The sequence below is a fragment of the Cervus canadensis genome, chromosome 17 (genome assembly GCF_019320065.1).
Source record: "Cervus canadensis isolate Bull #8, Minnesota chromosome 17, ASM1932006v1, whole genome shotgun sequence".
Taxonomy (NCBI): Eukaryota; Metazoa; Chordata; class Mammalia; order Artiodactyla; family Cervidae; genus Cervus; species Cervus canadensis.
This window is the reverse complement of record NC_057402.1, coordinates 25596930-25616669: the sequence shown is the minus strand read 5'-3', so window position 1 is coordinate 25616669 and position 19740 is coordinate 25596930. Positions and strand designations below refer to the sequence as shown.

General features: G+C 36.1%; 1 protein-coding gene across 3 annotated transcripts in view; it reads left to right on the top strand.

Annotated features, from left to right (window-relative positions):
- The window catches only part of AKAP6 (A-kinase anchoring protein 6), a 486105-nt gene extending 482597 nt beyond the window's left edge, over positions 1-3508 (top strand). For all 3 annotated transcript variants that reach the window (XM_043489943.1, XM_043489944.1, XM_043489945.1), the window contains exon 14: positions 231-3508. The gene's annotated coding sequence lies outside the window, so the exon portion shown is untranslated. The remainder of the gene's footprint in view (positions 1-230) is intronic.
- Positions 3509-19740: the final 16232 nt, after the last annotated feature.

Below are 19740 nucleotides of genomic sequence, written 5' to 3'. Positions count from 1 at the left end.
TGTGTCTTTTTTTTAAAAACAAAGGGATCTATTTTACGCATTGATTCTCAAACATTGAGCAGATTCTCAAACATTGTAACATTTGGGCTATTACAACCACTCTGTTTTATGTATCCTTTTATTTCAGAACATTAGCAAGCATTTCTAAAATTGTGGCCTTCATCAGTTTTGCAAATGAAACAGACACTTCTGAAAGCTTTTCCTCTTGCTTCTTTGTCTCTCTCTTGTAGGTAAGCCTGGCTGCAGCTCAAGGGCGGCCTCACCCTCCCTCCCTGGGCTGGTCTCTGGCTCCATCGTGTCACTGCCGTTTGTTACATTGACCTCTCCCCAGATGAATCTTTCTTCTGAATGCGGTTGTCCACATGAGCCTTGTGATCTGGATGTGCACTGGTTCTCTTTAGGTGATTGTCTTTGAAGTTCAGCAAAGCTGCTTGTTCTCCCATGGATTCCTGTCCCAAGCTACCTCTACCGACCCCACCTCTCCAGCAAGACTTTTCAGTTTGCCTTCTCCCTTCCTCATCTACTCTTTAAAATTCTGCAGTTCACCAAATTGATGGTCCATTAAATTCACCTATCTGGAATGAACCCCCACCCCCACCCCCAACTCCCTGCCCTGCTGGTGGTACTTGACCAATCTCATGTTTCAATCTTGATTCTTTTTAATGGTATGATGCCTATGTTTATGGAAAAAGATTTACCTGAAAGGCCAATATTTGATTTTATGGCAGCAAAGGGAAGAAACACTGGTCCTTCTTTCAAAGTTAAGCAACTTTTAAAAGCGCTATTTTATTTATTTCCTTTTAAAAAGAATAATCTATGCAGCACTTCAGGAAACAACTATATGGTGTTGTATATTATAAACTGGTGACATTCTACTATTAAATTATGTACAACATTTTCTTTTTTTATGCTTCTTGAGGTGGTAATGAGAAAAAAGTTTTTTAAAAAAGTGTGCCTTGCTGTATTTCTTATACCATTTATTAAAAAGCTGCTTTCATGGTAAAATTGTGTTGGTTTGAAAGGAGGAAATAGCAAGGTTAAGATGTGTGAATAATTTCTGTATATATGTATAACCAAGTACAAACATTGATGTATAATGACAGTACAAAATGCTTTCATGTTTGTGATGTCTAGTGATGTGGAAAATATAAGCCTTAAATCCATTAGATTGCATGGCAATTAAAATTGGCATAATAAACATAGTTTATTGGGGGAAAAGGAAAATTAGTGATCTCTTTTACCTGTGTTCTTTACCAAATTATTGCACCTGTTTCTGGAAAAATGTGACATGTAGCAGCTTCCAAAATATTCATATTGCATAAGAGATGAAGCTTTCACAATTTTAAAAATCTTTCTGATCACTATAAAGATCTTGGAACACAAATGATTAAATGCCAGTTCCCCTAAACCAATAAAAATTTATCTTAGATTTTTTAATTTATATTTATCCTTGATGGTATAGTTTTGGGTTTCGGGATACCTAGTATATCTTATATTTATGTTATATAATTCTTTTGAATGGGTTTAATAGAAAAAATGGTAGAAAAGTATTTAAAAAGTTGATTATTTTTTAATTTAAACTATAGATTTCAAGTGCATTTATTTTGTGTAAAAGAAGTTAGCTAAGAAATACTCCATTTGGTCTTTACTTGCTCTTGTTAAATATAGTTATGAATTTATATCCTAATGCCTACTAAAGTGCCTGACACATAGTAGGTACTCAATAAAAATCTGCTGAGTTGAAGTATTGAATTAGGTAATATGGATGACGTCTATCTATTCATTTTGAGAAAGCTACACTAAAACACATAAACAATTAGAAAAAAGATGTAATGCAATATAAAACCACACATAATGTGTAATCAATTTATATCAAAATTAAAAAACTAGTGTAGATTCATATAGTCACAGTAATGACAATCATTCATTCACCTGATAATTCATTAATATCTTTTATCTGCAAGGCACTAGTCTAGACGTTGGGATGCAATGATACCAAAAGCCCTGCTCTTAGGAGGCTTAGAGACAGGATGGACAAGGTGAACACAGAGAGACTGAGTAGTTGTCCCGAAGCTGAGGAAGAGAGCGAAGTGGTGAAAGAGGCACAAGGAAGCAGGAACAAGGGACAAGAAGGAAGAAAAAGGTTAGAAGAGAGCAGGAAGTTAGACGGTAGGAGATAGTGAAGCTTTACTGCAGGGACAGGAGGAGAAAAGGTAAACTGAGAGACTTAATGAAGAGTCTCTTCAAAAGTTCAGTTGGAGCTTTTGAATGTAATATGCTAAGTAGTAAGGAAACTTTATAGCATCTTTGTTTTGCACCTGATTTTTTTTTATTAGTAGAACCTTATTAGAGCCACACCAAGAACGTTTTTTAAATACTAGTCTATAATTCTGCCACTTAATAACTTTTCACTTTGTTGTGCCCCATCTTTTCCATACATAATTCTAAATCAATGAATCATTCTAGGCTCTGTAATGGGGAGTAATTTGTTCAAAAGAGGTTTCGGGCAGACATCTAGCTGCAGGATGCACCATGATTATAGGTGGGAGAGATTAGAGATAAATGCCTCATTGAGAGGCAGCTGTAGACTATAATAATCTAGGCTCCCAAGGATCATAGAGTTCACAGGGAGAGTGGCCAGGCTATAGAGAAGAAACAGATCCTGGAGCACTCTGAATCTCCGTAGAGGTATGGTATTATTTTATATACTGAGACAACCTAAATTTTCCTTGGATGGTAATTAAGAATGCCAACTCTAAGTCTATTGTAAAATATTTGAAGAACAAACTGACTGAGCTGTTCTGTTTACCAGTTATGTGCTCATTGAAGACTCTGAGGTATTGAAAATGTGTGTTTTTTAAGTATCTACTTAGTATTAACACTGAATTTGTAGCATGACTTTCAGGTTTATTGAAAATGCTTTTTCAGGTTGGAAGGAATGAAATATAGCCTCAGTCTTTTGCTCTGTACACAACCCTCCGAGGCACTCTTGAAAATGGTCACACCAACTCTGCCTATATGTTTTCGATGTGACCATTTCAGTGTGTTCATTATCTGTCAAGGCAAGTTGTCCCACCGTTAGACACGTCTCTCTGTAAAAAAGTTGTTTCTTAGGTTGCTAAAATCTGCATAGTTCCAGCTTCCCCTTGCCTTTAATTTGGTCATTGATCCGAGTTCTGTCCTCAGCAACTGCTCAGAGTATTTCTGCCCCTTTCTCCTGGCAACCCCGAAGATAAAATTGAGACCAGTTATCATCCTCTCCTGGCTGCTCTAATTTCTGTGGTTCACTTCCCTCCACCACCCTTCATATGTCATGATTTTCAGATCCATTTCAACCTGACTGAATGTTAAGAGGCAGTATCCTTGAAACTGAGGAACTGTCTCCATCATCATACATGTAGAAAAATATCTGAACATTTAAGTGGTAAGTTTTCTCTCAGAATATATCCAAGATATATGTTTATTCTATTATTGTAAATTTCAATAAAGAAATAAATAAGTAAATAAATAAGAATTCATTACTTCCTTCAGTGCCCCAGTCCAGTGCCGGAATCATCTTGAATCTTTTCCTTACATCAAATCCAAACCTAACCTGTTTTCATATAGCAGAATCCCCCCACCTTCATTTACTCATTCAGTCATTCAACAAACATTCATGGAATGGTTACTTGCAGCAGTGTGTTTGGCATTTGAGATGCAAAGGCAACTAAAATGCGGTTTCTGCCCACAAAGTGCTTACAGTTGTTTTGTGAAAGTGCCTTTCATGTCCTTGAATAGGGTGATTTCTCTAGATTAAAAGATGACTCATTTATTTTGTTTCCTATCCTGTTTCCCTACATTTCCAAAAATCCTGTGAGCAAAGTAATGTGAAGAATTATCTGGATTTGACTACTAGAAGAAGTGGGGTTTTTTATTTGTAAGTTTTAATTACAGAAAAAAGAAGTACGTTTCATATTTCTGGTCACTGAATAAACATACATCTTATGTAATAACAAAAACAAAAAATCTAATTTCAGGGATTTTGAGAAGCTGAGCTTAATAATTTTGTTGTGTTTGATTAGTCCAACTTTAGGTTTTACCAGTGCTGTAATTTTCCTCAGGGAAAATTAGATAAAAATATGAAGACACACTAAAATGATTCAGCTATTTCTTACAAGTCATTTTAATTTCTAAATAGAACTGGTATTATTTTGTAATTCTAACAAATACTTTATTTTTCAAGCACTGTATAAGTCTTATATTGCAAAATTTTCCAAGTTGAACCCACTAAATTTACAGCTGTCTCTTTTTTCTATGTATTCTTTTATTACAATTTTTATTTTGAATAATTTCAGAGCTATATAAAAGTTGAATGAGTAGTATAGTAATATTTGTTTACTTATCACTCAGATTCATTTATTGTTAATATTTTATCACTTTTGTTTTGTCTCTCTCTCTACACACACACACACACACACACACATACACTTTTGAAATTTCAAACCATTTGAAATTAAATTGCACATCTATAAATGCTTTGGCATTTATCACCAAAGATCAGGGCATTGTTCTTTAAGTTCACAATACCATCCTCACACCCAAGTAATGGTTGGGTTGATGCAATAAAACCTGACAACACATATTCAAATTTCTCCAGATATCCCAAGAGTATCCTTTTACGGTTGTTTTTACTTTAATACAGGAACCAAAGATTACACGTTGTTTTTAGTTTTCCTATCTTTTTAATCTTAAACAGTTTCCCTGCACTTTTATTCTTTCTTTCCCTGGTCTTTCATAACTGACATTTCTGAAGGGCCCTGTCCAGTTTTATAGAATGACCCACAGTCTGGATATGTTCGGTTTTCTCTCTGTTCAACTCAGAGTAAACATTTTAGTCAAGGATAGTACATAGGTGATGTTCAATAGTGTTCAATAGCTACTCTATAAGTGTGAATGACTCACTGACATTCTTGATGTGTCTTGAAGTTCACGACTTACTCTTACAGCTCATGCTTCATCAGGATAAGGTAGGGGTCAGCAAACTAGTTTGTGAGCTAAATCTAGCTTACTGCCTGTTTGGCCTATGAGCTAAGAATGGTTTTTACATTTTAAAATGGTTGAAAAAAATCAAAAGAGTGCTTCATGACATGTGAAAATTATATGAAATTCAAATATTAGTGTCCATGAATAAAGTTTTATTGGAACACAGCCCCACACATTTGTTTACATATTGTCTATGGCTGTTTTGCACTGTAGTTGCAGAGATAAGTAGTTGTGATGGAGATCATGTGTCCTGCAAAGCCTAAAATATTTACTGTTTGGTCCATTTCAGAGAAAGTTTTCCCATCCTTGGTCTATAGTATTCTTAATTCTGACACCATTTTCTTAGAGGCAGGTAGATTTTCATTCGCAAAATAGTATAAGGTTTTAGCACCTACAATAGTTTTTTGCTTCCTAGGTTTTATTGAGTTCTTAATTTCAGTTTCACGTGTCCTGGTAAAATGAAGTGTGCTTTGTTTCATAAAGATTGTTCTATATCCACAGTTGGTTTAAGGATTTAAATTTAGTTCACTTATTACAGACTGGCTGTGATAGATTTAGAGGATTAGTCAATTACAGACTAAGTCATTAATTCCATTAAAACCATCCGAAAAATGGACACAAGCTAAACTCACTTCAGTTTACCAATAAACTGGAATCCCTTTTCTAAATGTTTTTCTAAAGTAGTCCAAAGAAATTTAAAAACAATCCATTTTTCAACCCCAAAAAGGTAAAACCATGATCAAGGATTATGTAAGATACACTTGCATTTCCTAAGGGCTGGTCATCAATAACCATCTGACTTTATCAAGATCAGTACACACCACAGATCCTGCTGTGGTCATAGGTAGACACTTTTTGAAAAGAAGCTGTTCAAAGGTTAGAGACTGGCCACACTCTTTTTTTAATTCACTTTTGTCAGCCCAACCACCTCCCACTGCCATTGTGCCTAGGGAGGGTACACACAAAGACAGTGGTCTTTTTGCCCTTTTCTCTCTAAAAAGCAAACACTTCTTTCCACATATCAACAGCCTCTTAATTTGAGAATTATGTATTTGCATTTCCAGAGTAAAATAACAAAATGACATATGCAAGTTAAGCTCACAATGTTAAGATTTCTGCAGCAAAGCCATTTTGGCCAGTGCTTTGAGACCACTCTGTTCCTTGACTAATGGGTCCTCACAAAGCAGAAAATATGCAAGAATGGTTTGTGTTGGGTTTTAAAGTAAGCTAGAAAATGCAGAAAACAACTTTTTTCATTCTCTTTTCTATTGCAACAGACACAACTCAGTAGGTTGTGTGAGACACTTCCAACTTTTGCCAAGAATTGATAAGCAATTTCCAGTCAGGAAAGGCTCTTCTCCCTTCTCTCCCACTCATGAAGGGGATCTTAATGTGGCCAAGTGGGGTGGCATATCCATAGTCTATGGATAGCTTTTAAGACAGTCTAATTCATACTTACATAAAAAGTGATTTCCTAAACATTGGTACTTTATTATTGGTTACAAACCCCTTGTAATATCTTGTTTAAGAACCACTGCTATTGAGGCTTCCACTCTCTTGCTTGAAAGGAAGTGCCCCCATACCTAGGAAATGGCTTCCAAAGAACAACAGGCTCAACCAACACCCCTGTTCCCACAGCCACAAAGAACTTGAGCTTTCTGGTGAGTACATTCTTAAAAACAAGTGAATTTATGGGCAGCTAATGCAAAATGCGAGAAAACTTGGCCTCAGATTTACATTAGTGAAATGGCCCATTTTGATGATTTAACCCAAGCAACTTCACTCCTTACTAACTACAGAGGCATAAGATACAGAACATTCAGATTTTCCAGTTGTTCATAGAGGCTGCCATGTTCATCAACCTCATAGACTGCAGCCTTGCCTTTTCTCCCTTCATCTATTTTATGTGGCAAATTTGGACTCGTATCACCAGATGTAAAATTTGGTGTTTTTCCACACCATCAAGACACATATTAATGGATTTTATTAACTTACTAAAAGTAATAACTAATTCATTAACCAAATGATTTAGTAAAAACTATACTAAAATTACTAAAACATTTATTTGTCCTTATACTTAACCTTCAATTTAAAAGAAATCCCACCTCCCTATAAAAATTGGGCCATTATAGGCATGAAACAAATATTATTCAGCAACATTCATTCAAGGACTAAAATGATTTAAGGCATTAGGAACATAAAAATGCATAAGATCCTCTTTAAATCCCAATTCCCTAACCACTGGTTTATAAAAAATGCTCTAAGGTTTATAGAATTAGTCTGGTACTATTAGTTGATCAAGTTACTTACACTGTCAGCAATTCAAGACAAATAATTCCCTCTGTGTGTGTGTGTATGCTTGCTTGCAAGCATGTTTCATTTAGTTTAAAGTGTCTTTTTATAGATAAATCCACATTGCTGAATTTCATCTTGTCATTACAATGGTGTGAAAGTCAAATCAGTCTTCACATAGGTTCTCTCATGCCTGCCAATATCAAATGACTGACAATGCTTACAGCAAGGTTTTGTAAAACGAAAACTCCTTAATTTTTCAGGAAATAGTTCTTTTTTTACATATATACTACTTGTCCATTTTCTAAATATGTTTTTTAGTGTTCTAAGTTTAAGATTATTCTCTTATACTAATGATGGAAATTATATGGAAAAATAGTTTATAGACAGTAAAATTGCTAATTATTTGATGGTTAAGAGGTATTCTTCAACATTAATGAAATACTTAATTGCTATATTTAAAAAATAAAAGATGACAGATTCTGATTCTGAATAATTGAACACCAGAATATTCCTCTTAACCTAAGAATCTGATGAAGTCATGTGTGACGTCCTGGCAACTGAAGTTTTTTTAAGATTTTATTTATTTTTGGTTGTGTTGGGTCTTCATTCCTGTGCTGGCTTTTTTCTAGTGGCAGTGAGCAGGGGCTACACCCTAGCTGTGGTGCAAAGGCTTCTCAGTGTGGTGGTTTCTCTTCTTGCAGAGCTCGGGTGCTAGAGCACAGGCTAAATAATTATGGCGCAGAAGCTTCGTTGCTCCACAGTATATGGGATCTTGCTGACCCAGGGTCGAACCTGTGTCTCCTGCATTGGCAGACAGATTCTTTAATTTACCCCTGAGCAACCAGGGAAGCCCTAAGCATCTTTAAAATTTGATCTTTGATGATTCAGCATTATCATAATGATGACCAGTTATTATTTAGTATGACAAATAAGTTATAGGAAATCAGGTTAAGGCAGTAAACACACCCTGGATATAATTTTTTAAATCAATATAATTAATAAAAATTTAATATCTTTTGACTACCCACTATGTGTCAGTCACTATGCTAATTTTATGCCCATTAAAAAAAATTATTGGAGTACAGTTGATTAACAGTGTTGTTAGTTTCAAGTGTGCAGCAGAGTGAATCAGTTACACAAACAGCTGCTGCTGCTGCTGCTAAATTGCTTCCATCATGTCCGACTCTGTGCGACCCCATAGATGGCAGCCCACCAGGCTTTGCCATCCCTGGGATTCTCCAGGCAAGAACACTGGAGTGGGTTGCCATTTCCTTCTCCAATGCATGAAAGTGAAAAGTGAAAATGAAGTTGCTCAGTCGTGTCCGACTCTTAGCAACCCCATGGACTGCAGCCCACCAGGCTCCTCCGTCTATGGGATTTTCCAGGCGAGAGTACTGGAGTGGGGTGCCATTGCCTTCTCCATACAAATAGCTACTCCCTTTTAAATCATTTTCCCATATAGGTCATCACAGAGTATATTGAGTAGAGTTCCCTGTGCTATACGGTAGGTCCTTATGAGTTACATATTCTATATACAGTAGTGTGTTTATGTGAATCCCAATCTCCCAATTTATCCCTCCCCTCCTTTCCCCTGATAACCATAAGTTTGTTTTCTACTTCTTTAACTCTATTTCTGTTTTGTAGATAAGTTCATTTGTACCCATTTTTTTAGATTCCACATATATGCTAGATCATGCGATATTTGTCTTGCTCGGTCTGAATTACTTCACTCAGTATGACAGTCTCTAGGTCCATCCATGTTGCTGCAAATGTCATTATTTCATCCTTCTTTATGCATGCCCATTTTACAATAAGGCAACCGAGGACTAGAAAGGTAGGCGAGGGACTGCACCCTATAGGCCTGCAAGCCCTGTACTTACCCAGCCTCAAGGGCAAAGAAAGAGCTTAGAGTCAGTGACAGAGATACCAGTGGGTTAATAGATGGGGGAGGAGGGATCTTCCACTTCTAAAGCAAAATCCTGGAGCAACACCCCATTGTGTGTGGCAGATGGTGAACAGGACATGGAAGTAGTTTTTACTACCAGGAGAAGAAGAAGAGTAACAGTTATAGAGGGAACTGACATCAAGTTGGCTCATCGGTTGCCAGGGAAACCAGCAGAGGTGGGTACCCTTCACCACCCCTCTGATAAGCTATCATACTGGAGATAATTCTGATCTGAAAATCAGAATAATCACTGGCTGGGACCATGGGCAAGTACACAGGCATTTACTGATTAGGCTCTATGATTTAAGAGGGAAGGTCAGTCAGGGGAGTAGCATGTAGGTGAGACAGGGACTGGTTGAGCAGGGGATATACAGAGAACAAGAGAATAGCCATCTTGAGTGGCCTGACCTTATAGCAGGCTAGTTATTACTTGTTTCCTTTTCATAAAAGTAGAGTATGGAGGGAAAAAGCTGTTTCAGAAACTCATTTCCATCTATATAAATAAGAATTTATTTTACAGAGTTGACTTAACATCTATAGTATGTTGCTAAATTTCCTGTCTGTCTTACTTATTGAACATATAATTTATACCAAAGCTGGAAAAAGGATTTTCATTTTTAAAAGTATTTCTGATAAAAATTCTATATGAAGAAATGATAGCTAAATTAGCACTTGAAAAAGGCCAAAGAAAATTATATACTGTATATAATTATGCCTCATTATGACCTCTGCACATTTTCCAGAAAAGTTAGACGTTAAAAACACACACAACAGGAACACCTTAAAGGTCAGAGCCTGATGAAAGAAAAATGCAATAGTTAATTATGAAGGATGAGATTAATGTTCTAGTAAGAACATACACTTTTGCTTGAGAATACTTAAAATATGCAATTTCCCTTTCATGTATTTTGTTTCATATCTGAAAGAGGTGATGGAGAGGGAAAATTCAAAGTGTAAGTATAAATTAAATTTTAATTTAATGGAATGAAAATGTGGACTTTTTATGTGACTTTTCTTCACCTAGGTCTTTTTTCCCCTAAAGGTAATGTAATTTTAAGAGTAAATGCTGAGGTCTCAGTTTGTAAAAAATTCATCTCAAAATTTCTCATTATCTTCAAAAGATATTTTCTAAGATAGCAGATTTCCTGGATCCTATTTGCTGAGTTTCACACTGACAACACACCTAACTATACATATTTTAAATAATAACAAGTGAAAACTTTTTCAATGTTTTATTAGAAAATAACTTGAGATTTACAAAGTATTACAAAAAAAATAGTACGCTTCAACTAGGTTTATCTATTGTTAATATCTCAGCCCATTTGCTTTGTCATTTTTCTATTTACCCAACCATATGATTTTATTCTGAACCCATTTGAAGATAAATTATAAACATCATGGCCTTTTATCTGCAAATATTTCATTATACATTTCTTCATAAAGATATAGGTGTGTTCTTTTATAAAACCATAGTTCAGTTGTTGATAGATTTATGGATATAAATATAAGATATACAAAATCTATTTATTTGATCTGCCGTGCATGTTCCAATTTTATAAATTTCCTTAATAATATCCTTTTCCCTCTTTGTACATAATTTACGTCTTGAATTTAGTTGTCATGTCTCTTTAATCTCCTTCAACCTGGAAACATTTCCTCAGCCTTTCTTTGTCTTCTTATAACACTGGCAGTTTTGAAGAATAGATTCCCCCTTTGCAAAATAGATGATTCCTCACTTTGTGTTTTATCTCTCCTCATGATTGGATTGAAATCATGATTTCTCAACAGGAATCAACTTAGATGGTTTTCTATCATTTCTGGTGTGTCCTGTCTAGAGACACATAGTATTCATCTGTTTCCCATTAGTGATGTTAACTTTGGACATTTTATGGAGAAACACTGTAAAACCATGTGAATATCCTGCCCTTCCTCAAAATTTTCCATTTATTTACCATCCATTGATAATATTTATCTCACCCAATTCTTTCTAAGATGGCTGCAAAATTATGATTTTCCAACTCTGCCACTCTCTTCACACTTAGCAGTGGCCCTTGGTATTTCACTATAATAAAATCTCTCCCTTTCCCCCTATTTATATATTATCATTAAGTATGAATTCATGAATTTCTTTTTTCCCAATTATTTTATAATCCATCACTATACTCAAATTATTTTGGTGCTGAAATTGTCCCAAATTTGACCAGTGGGAGCCTTTTCAATTTTGCTCTTTAGTTCTTATGACATCTTTTAAACAATCTCTCACTTTCTGGTATAACAGGTGTTTCAGCCTTACCTTGTACTTACCTGCCCCGATCAGTCATTTCTTTGCAGAGCTTTGGTTCTTAGTAGTAGTTGGCATTGGAGACCAAGATCTGAGTGCTAGGTTTACTTAGGGCTACTGAGATGTTTTTGCTTTTCTGACCCTTCAGTTGGCAAATCTAGCAGATACACAAATATGTATACACATATATGTACATGTATATGTGCAAAGGCATATTCATATGTATAGATGTAGATACATGCAGAGATGTATACAGGGACATGCAAACCTCCAGATACAGATACACATACATAGACTGATCTTAAAAATCAGGAGTTCACATCAGTTCCTCCAGTTACAACCCATCCCACAGATTCTTTCTTGACTTTTCCCATTTCATATTCCCTTCTTCCATCGTAAGCTCCCTGGATACCAACATCAACACATTTACTCATTTGCTGAGTAACATAATACCATTAAAATGGTTTCAGAATTGCTTCAAACCACTATAATAAACCTGCAAAATAGAGTTCAGAATTCATTTGCAATCTCCCCATCCCCACATTCTCTTTCCCACACTCCCAACCCTGCTCAAGACTGAGGGTGTTGGCTCTTTTCTCTTCCCACCTTCCTCCCTCACTTCTTTTCCCTTCTTTCTTTATTTCTTCCCTTTTATTATGACTTTTATTTAAAACAAAATTAAGTTCATTTGTTTCCATTTCCTTTCAGTTTTTGGTTATTTTTTTCTTCCCTCCAGTTCTTAATAACTAATTTTTATTTTTGGATATGTAGAATATTTACATGTTCTCCAAACTCAAAACTACATAAAAAGGTATATTCAAAACACTGTCATTCCCTCACCTAGCTCATCAACCTCAGTTCCCATCAGCTCTAAGTCCAAAATTCTGTTGTCTTCTGACTTTTCTTCTGCTTCTTTCTGTAGTAATAAGCAGGTATATGAATATTTTTTTATTTTCCTTTCTTTCTAGCACAAAAGGTGGCATACTAAATGTGTCCTTTGCCTTTGATTTTTTTCACTTAATAATATCCTCTGGAAATCATCCCATATCAATTCTTAAGATCTGCCTCATTCTTTGTTGTAACTATATGGCACTCACAACTTTTCTGAAGCCCTTTTGTAAATATAAAAGGAGATTTGGAGTCCATTTCATGCCCATATTATGTGAAAAGATTAATGATGTTTATTTCAAGTAAGATATTGGTATAAATAGCTGTATCTGCTCTGTTTTCTAAGAGCAGCTGTGTCTGTGTTTTCATGCTCCCCTTGATTTATCAATTATCTTTATCCTCCTGTCTCTTAGTTACACTCCATGCTGTCCTTACACCCACCAATAAATGCTAACTTTTTCTAGGCCTAGAAACATTCTTAAATATGTGCTGTCATAAAAAACTTCAGCGTAAAACTCCTAGCTGAAGGGGCCAGACAGGATGAAATCGTCCAGTATTCTGCTGGCCAAGGCAGGCCAGCACACGTGGAAATGTGTCTACCCATTATAAGCATCAATTTTTCCTACTTTTTGAAAAGGCACCATAGAGTCTAGCAGTAACTTCATCCTCAAACCTTCCTGATCATGTGACCATCTTAGCTCTCCATCCTATACTATCCGAATTCTAGTTTTCTATCCCTTCCATTTGTTCCCTCCACTCTACTGAAATGGCTCAAGTACAATTCCTCAGGAAAGTATAATCCTAGCAGACAGCAAGAGAGCATCCGGCACTCAAACCCTTTTTTGAAAATCTTTTTTCTTTTGACTTATGAAGCCCACAATTCTCTTTTCTGCCTCCTACTTTTTGACGTGTGTCTCGTTCCTCTCCTCACTGGAGGTGTTTCTCTAGATTTCCGTCTTAGCCTTCTTGCATTTCACTCTATAGTTCCAGAGTTATTTTCTACTTCTATGATTTCAACTCACCTCTAGGTGTAACATTCCACCATTTAATCACTGAGCTTGGCCTCTCTCAAGAATTCTAGATCTAGACCGATTTATCCAACTGTCTTTTCACCTACTAGTTTTCTTAGGACCTCATACTTTAAAACCCAAACTTGTATTTTTTTTTTTTTTTACTTGTATGTGATTATCTATGTCACATAATGACATTAACATTTTTCCATTTGTTCAACATTTAAATTCTGGAATATCTATGATCTCTCTCTCTCTCACCCCCAAAATGTGACTAGAAAAGTCCTGTGTTCCCCCTTCCCCACAATTTGAAATCTTTAAATACTTACCATTCCTACTGCCACCCTGGTGTCAATATTCCCCATGACTCACACATGGAATATAGTAATACTTTTCCAGTTCCGTGTTCATTCTTGATTCAGGCCTAGGGTTTATCACTTTTCCTCACACATTTCATTTAACCAGGCATTTTGTGAATATCTAAACTTCTGTCCTACTAGAGCTGCAGACGGGCTTCCCAGGGGGCACAATGGTAAGGATTCCACCTGCCAGCGCAGGAGGCATAAGAGATGAAGGTTCGATTCCTGGGCTGGGAGGATCCCCTGAAGCAGGAGATGGCAACTTGCTCTAGTATTCTTGCCTGGATAATCCCATGGACAGAGGAGCCTGGGGGGACTACAGGCCATGGATTCTCAAAGAATTAGACACAACTGAACGACTGAGCACACACACAGAGCTGCAGACAATGCTTGGGAATATAAGATGTGTCCTTCTTTTGAAGAAAGGTTAGTAACTTTGGAGTTCTCAGTCCTTAATCTGTAGAATACGCACTGGAGAAGCTTGTGAAAATGAAATTCCCAGTCCCACCTTTGTTCTGATCCAGTAGACATGAGGTAAAGCCTAAGTGTCTGTTTAACACATACATCAAGTGATTCTTCTACAGGTATTACGTTGACCACACTTTTTTAGTCATTGCTCCAAACAGTCGCTAACCAGTCTATGTTGAAGAGATGATGTCTTTCATATATATTTATACACTGCCTACTTTCTCAAGTGATATATGATATGAGGTAGCTTACAACAAAAATCACAGTTGAGTGGGAAATTATTAATATAATAAAAGACATGAGCCAAGAAATAAAAACAGTGAGGGAATAATTATTTGAAAATCCAAACAAGGGGAAAGCACTAAACCTAAGCATAAAAATTTACTCTGAGTTTCTCAGCAATTAAAGTAAAGAAGAAAACATGATCAATGAGAGTATTCTTTGTTTAACAAAAGGAAATAACTTTTTCCCTGCACCTGAGTTTTGGGAGGAATTTGCCCAATGAGTCTTTATTTGGGGACCATTGAGTAACATAACAGATACTATGATTTGAGTCTACTTTTTTAAAAGGCTGAATAGAGCTACTTCTTTTTATAGTTTTCCAGAAGTTTTTTATTTTTTATTTATTTATTTGTAATTGGAGTATAATTGCTTTATGATATTGTATTGTTTTCTGCCATACATCAACTTTAATCAACCCTAGGTATACATACGTCTCCTCAGTCTTGGACCTCTGTCCTACCTACCACCCCATCCCACTCCTCTAGGTTGTCACAGAGCATCAGATTTGAGCTCCCTGCATCATACAGCAAATTCCCACTGGCTATCTAATTTTGCACATGGTAATGTGTATGTTTCAATGCTACTCTCTCAATTCATCCCACCCTCTCCTTCCCCCAGTGTCTGCATAGAACTACTTCTTATGATAAGTAAGGACACAACATAGTTGTAGTTTAAAGAATCTTGAAAATGCCTGATTGGTGGCTCCCTTCAATTCCTTCGAAGCATCAATAGTCTCAGCCAGGCTTTCTGACAGAAGATGAGTAATAATGTAATCCAAATTTGAGATTGCTATCTAGATCTACTCACAGATAGTCCACATTTCTGATTGAAAAAAAGATCAGATGTGTAGGTGACAGAGATGCTGTTTCCCTGTGAAAATAAAAAGATTTGTCTGATATTTTTATCTTAATGGAGAGTCACTTCACCTTTGTAAAACAGTAAGCCAGATGAGCACTTTTTAATAGATCAAGGACAATTCTCACAAAGCAATTCACTGTTTACACAGATTGATGAAAATGCCGGAATTTTTTATCACAAGGCACAAAGGAGATGGCCTGTCTTAGAAGGTTTTGAAGATAAGAAGTACCAAAGATCTGTCTTGACTACAGAATATCCTTAACCTGACCCATGTCAAATGTTTAAGACCAACAGGATGCCAAGAGTTAACCAGGTGAATCACAGATTTTTACCCCAAGGAATTACATATGGCATCAGTTGAGCAGACTAGTTTAATATTATCCATTAAGATGTCAAGGTATGCCTGCCAAAATGGATCATTTTTGTTTTTAGGAGAATTAATACTTAGCATCTTTTTTTCTGACATAAGTTGGCCAACAGGCTGAATTGCTTGTCAAAGCCACTTTGTAACCATATAGGAAAGTATGTCATCAACACATGAGAGGTACTTGTCCTGCTGTGGCTGGGTCATCTAAACAGAACCAATTTGTTCAGTTATAAAATTAAAAGGAGGGCACTTGGGATCCAGCCCTGTTTTATGCCATTTAGACTAGACATTTCATCTGTCAAAAAGAAGGCTCATCCTAGCCACGTTAATTTGTGCCATACTGTCCAGCAGTAATGGCCCTGAGAGAGAATTATAAGCCTTGAATCTATGTTGAGATCATACACTTAGGCCTCTTTATGGATTCGATGACCAATGACAAATCAATAAGTTCCATGAAAAGTCTTAAAATGCTTCTAACTGATTGAAAGACTGCATTTTACCTTCAGAATTATATGCTGCATGCTGATTTCTCATCTCCTTTTCCGTTGTCCAAAACTATTTTCCCAATTTACCCTCGTGATACTTCTTATACATTCTCCTATATGGTAGTTAATTTCAATGTTTGTCTCACGATCCCAATTACCTTTCTGTTTTATTGGATCATTCAAAACTTTGAACAGTCATTCTATAAATTTATAAATTTTCTTTCTGTGTGTCTGGTAAATAAAAGAATGAATGACTGGTGGGTGAATATTTTCTACTCTGATTATGATCAAATACAACGTTCCTAAGCATAAAACTGGAGACACAAAAGGAAGAGACAAAAAGTCAAAAAATATGATGAATGTGATCTGTGTCCTTTAGCTCAAGAGGTTGTCTTGGCTTTCTCTCAAGAAAATTTGGAATCGTATCACTCCAGATTTTCAAGGTACAGATTGTTGGAAATGGATGGGCTCCGTCAGCACTTGTCATGAAGTGACAGACCTTGTCACATTGGCCAAGTCATTGTAATGTTCCAGTTGAGCTCCTCTAATGTTCTTTTCCTAAGGAAAATCCAAAGAACACCTAAGCAGTCTGAATCATGAATACCGTAAATTCCTTAATTTTCTTAATTCTGTCCTGGCTCCCATATGTGTATCACAAGGTTATATTTTGTCTCCAAAAGGTTTTCAGTAAATTGACAATATTTGTGTGTAGATGCCACCTCTTTTTCAGACCATTACACAATGAAGTCAGTGATTTCCTATACTTTCACCCCAGGGCACATGTAAGAAGTGATGATATTCTACTCGAGAGTATATAGAGGAGCCTGTTCATGGTAATGGGCCACCATGGGGACTGAGAGGGTGGCACCTCATGCTGGGGTTGGATAGACCTGAGTTTGCAAAGCTCTTAGTCTTCAGTATACAAAATCAAATCTTGGAGTAGTATGTGGTTATCAGGTCTCACTTTTCATCCCTAGGAATTAGATTTAGTTATTCTAAATATCCAAGATAGTGATAGTTTATCTCATGTTTAAAGATTTTTAGAGGTTGTCAAGAGACTGTCCTGTGGTGGGAACGTCCATCATTCACAGACAGAAGTCCTCACATTGCCCACTTTGCTGACGAGTATCTACAGTCAGTTGCTTAATCTTCTCATATATGAAAATAAAACTCCCATAAAAGCTATTCTTCAAAACCTTAACTAAGTAATTTATCAGTCTCTTTTCAGGTAAATAAGGCCAATCCTTTCCATCTTTTGTCCCAGGGTCCTCAATATTTTATTTTATTCTTGGTTGTCTAAATTCACTGTGATTTCTCCACATATTTTTTAAAATACAGAAATCAAAACTTCGCACGTTACTGTATAAAAATCTGACCATCAGCACACGTATACCTATGAGCTTACTCACCTCTTAATGTCGTCCACTGGCATTCTCAAGCATTACACCAGTTTAAATGTAGCCAGTTGATACTATTTACACTTATCCTTGACAATAAGATAAGAGAATGTGGACAAGGGACTCAAATCATAAAACTATACAGATTAATATAATACATAGCTGTTACTGACTAAAGCACTGTAGTTAGTAGTGCTTGACAAAAGTTAACTTATTTGATTCTCATAACAACCTAACCAGTAGGTATATTCATATTTCTGATTTATTGATGAAGAAACTAAGGCTCAGAAACGTTGGGTGACTTGTCCAGGGTTGGTCTTGGATTCACACAGTTAATTTGTCTGATCACCACCACTTAGTATCTCTAGGAACAGTAGTTTAAAATAATAGCGGTCAAACCAATTTGCCTTATGTACAGAATTTTGATTCTTTTGTAGCTACTCTGATGCAGAAGCCAATCCACACTAAAAGGTCACTTCTACCTTCAAATTGTATCAGTTGCCTCCTTAGGAGGATCAAGCACAAGTTTAAAAGAGTTAATGCTCCACAAAATATGCTTCTAAACACATATTTCCTCATCCATTATGATCATGTTTCTTGAGGTGTGCTGATATAGAACATTATACTCGTTTCAAGTATGCAAAATAGCGATTCAATATTTGTATATACTGTGAAATGATCACTGCAAAAAGTCTGGCTCACATCTGTCGGCATGCATACAATACAATTGGTATACCATTTTTTTCTTTATGAAAATGTTTAAGATCTACTTTCTTAGAAACTTTGACACGTGCCAGACGTTGTTAATTACAGTCACCATGCTGGACATTACATCCCCGTGACTGACTTATTTTATAACTAGAAGTTCATACCCTTGGACCCTCTTTATTCACCTCTGTCCTGGGCAGCCACCAGTCTATTTTCTGTATCTGTGAGCTTGTTTTGGTTTTGTTTTATAGATTACACTTTCACATATAAGTGACATCAAAGAACAGTTGTCTTTCTCTGACATTTTACTTCCTTTCTTTTCTATGGCTGAATATTCCTGTGTGTGTATATCAGATTTTATTTATCCATTCATCTACCAATAGACACTTATGTTGTTTCCACATCATGGCTATTGTAATGAACATGGGACACGTTCATCTGCAATGAACATGGGACAGATACCTTTCCGACTTAGTATTTTCATTTTTCTTCAAATAAATATTAATACCATGAAGTAGAATTGCTGAATCATGCGGTAGTTCTACTTTTTCGAGGAAACTTCATACTATTTTCTATAGTGGCTGCATCAGTTTACCTTCCTACCAACAGCACACAAGTGTTCTCTTTTCCTCACATTCTTGCCCTTAGCTATTTCCTATCTTTTTCTATTTAAATATTTTTACTGTGGTAAAAGTCACATAAAACAAACTATTTTAACCATGTTTAACTGTACATTTCAGTGGCAATAAGTACATTCACATTGTCATGAAACTCTTACCATCATCCACCTCTCAAATTTTTTATTTTCTTAAGTGGAAACTCTGTCCCTATTAAACACTAAGGCCCCATCTCCCCTCCACACATCCCCAAACAATTACCAGTGCACTTCTGGATTCTATGAATTAGACTATTCTAGGTACCTCATATAAGTGGAATCAAACAGTATTTGCCAGCACCTAATGTATATTGGAATGTGTTTTTTAAACTTAACTCAATATATGATCTGTAAACAGATCGTGCCTTCTTTTTTTCTCCCTGTTCTATACAGTAGGTTCTCATCAGTTATCTATGTTATACATAGTAGTGTATATATGTCAAGCTCAATATCCCAATTTATCCCACCCTCTCTTTCCCACCTTGGTGTCCATATGCTTCTTCTCTATGTCTGTGTCTCTATTTCTGCTTTGCAAATAGGTTCATCTGAATTATTTTCCTAGATTCCACATATAGTCTGTGGATATATACAATATTTGTTTCTCTTTTCTGACTCACTTCACTCTGTGTGATAGTCTCTTGGTCCATCCATGCCTCTGCAGATGATCCAATTTCATTCCTTTTTATGACTGAGTGATATTCCATTGTATATATGTACCCC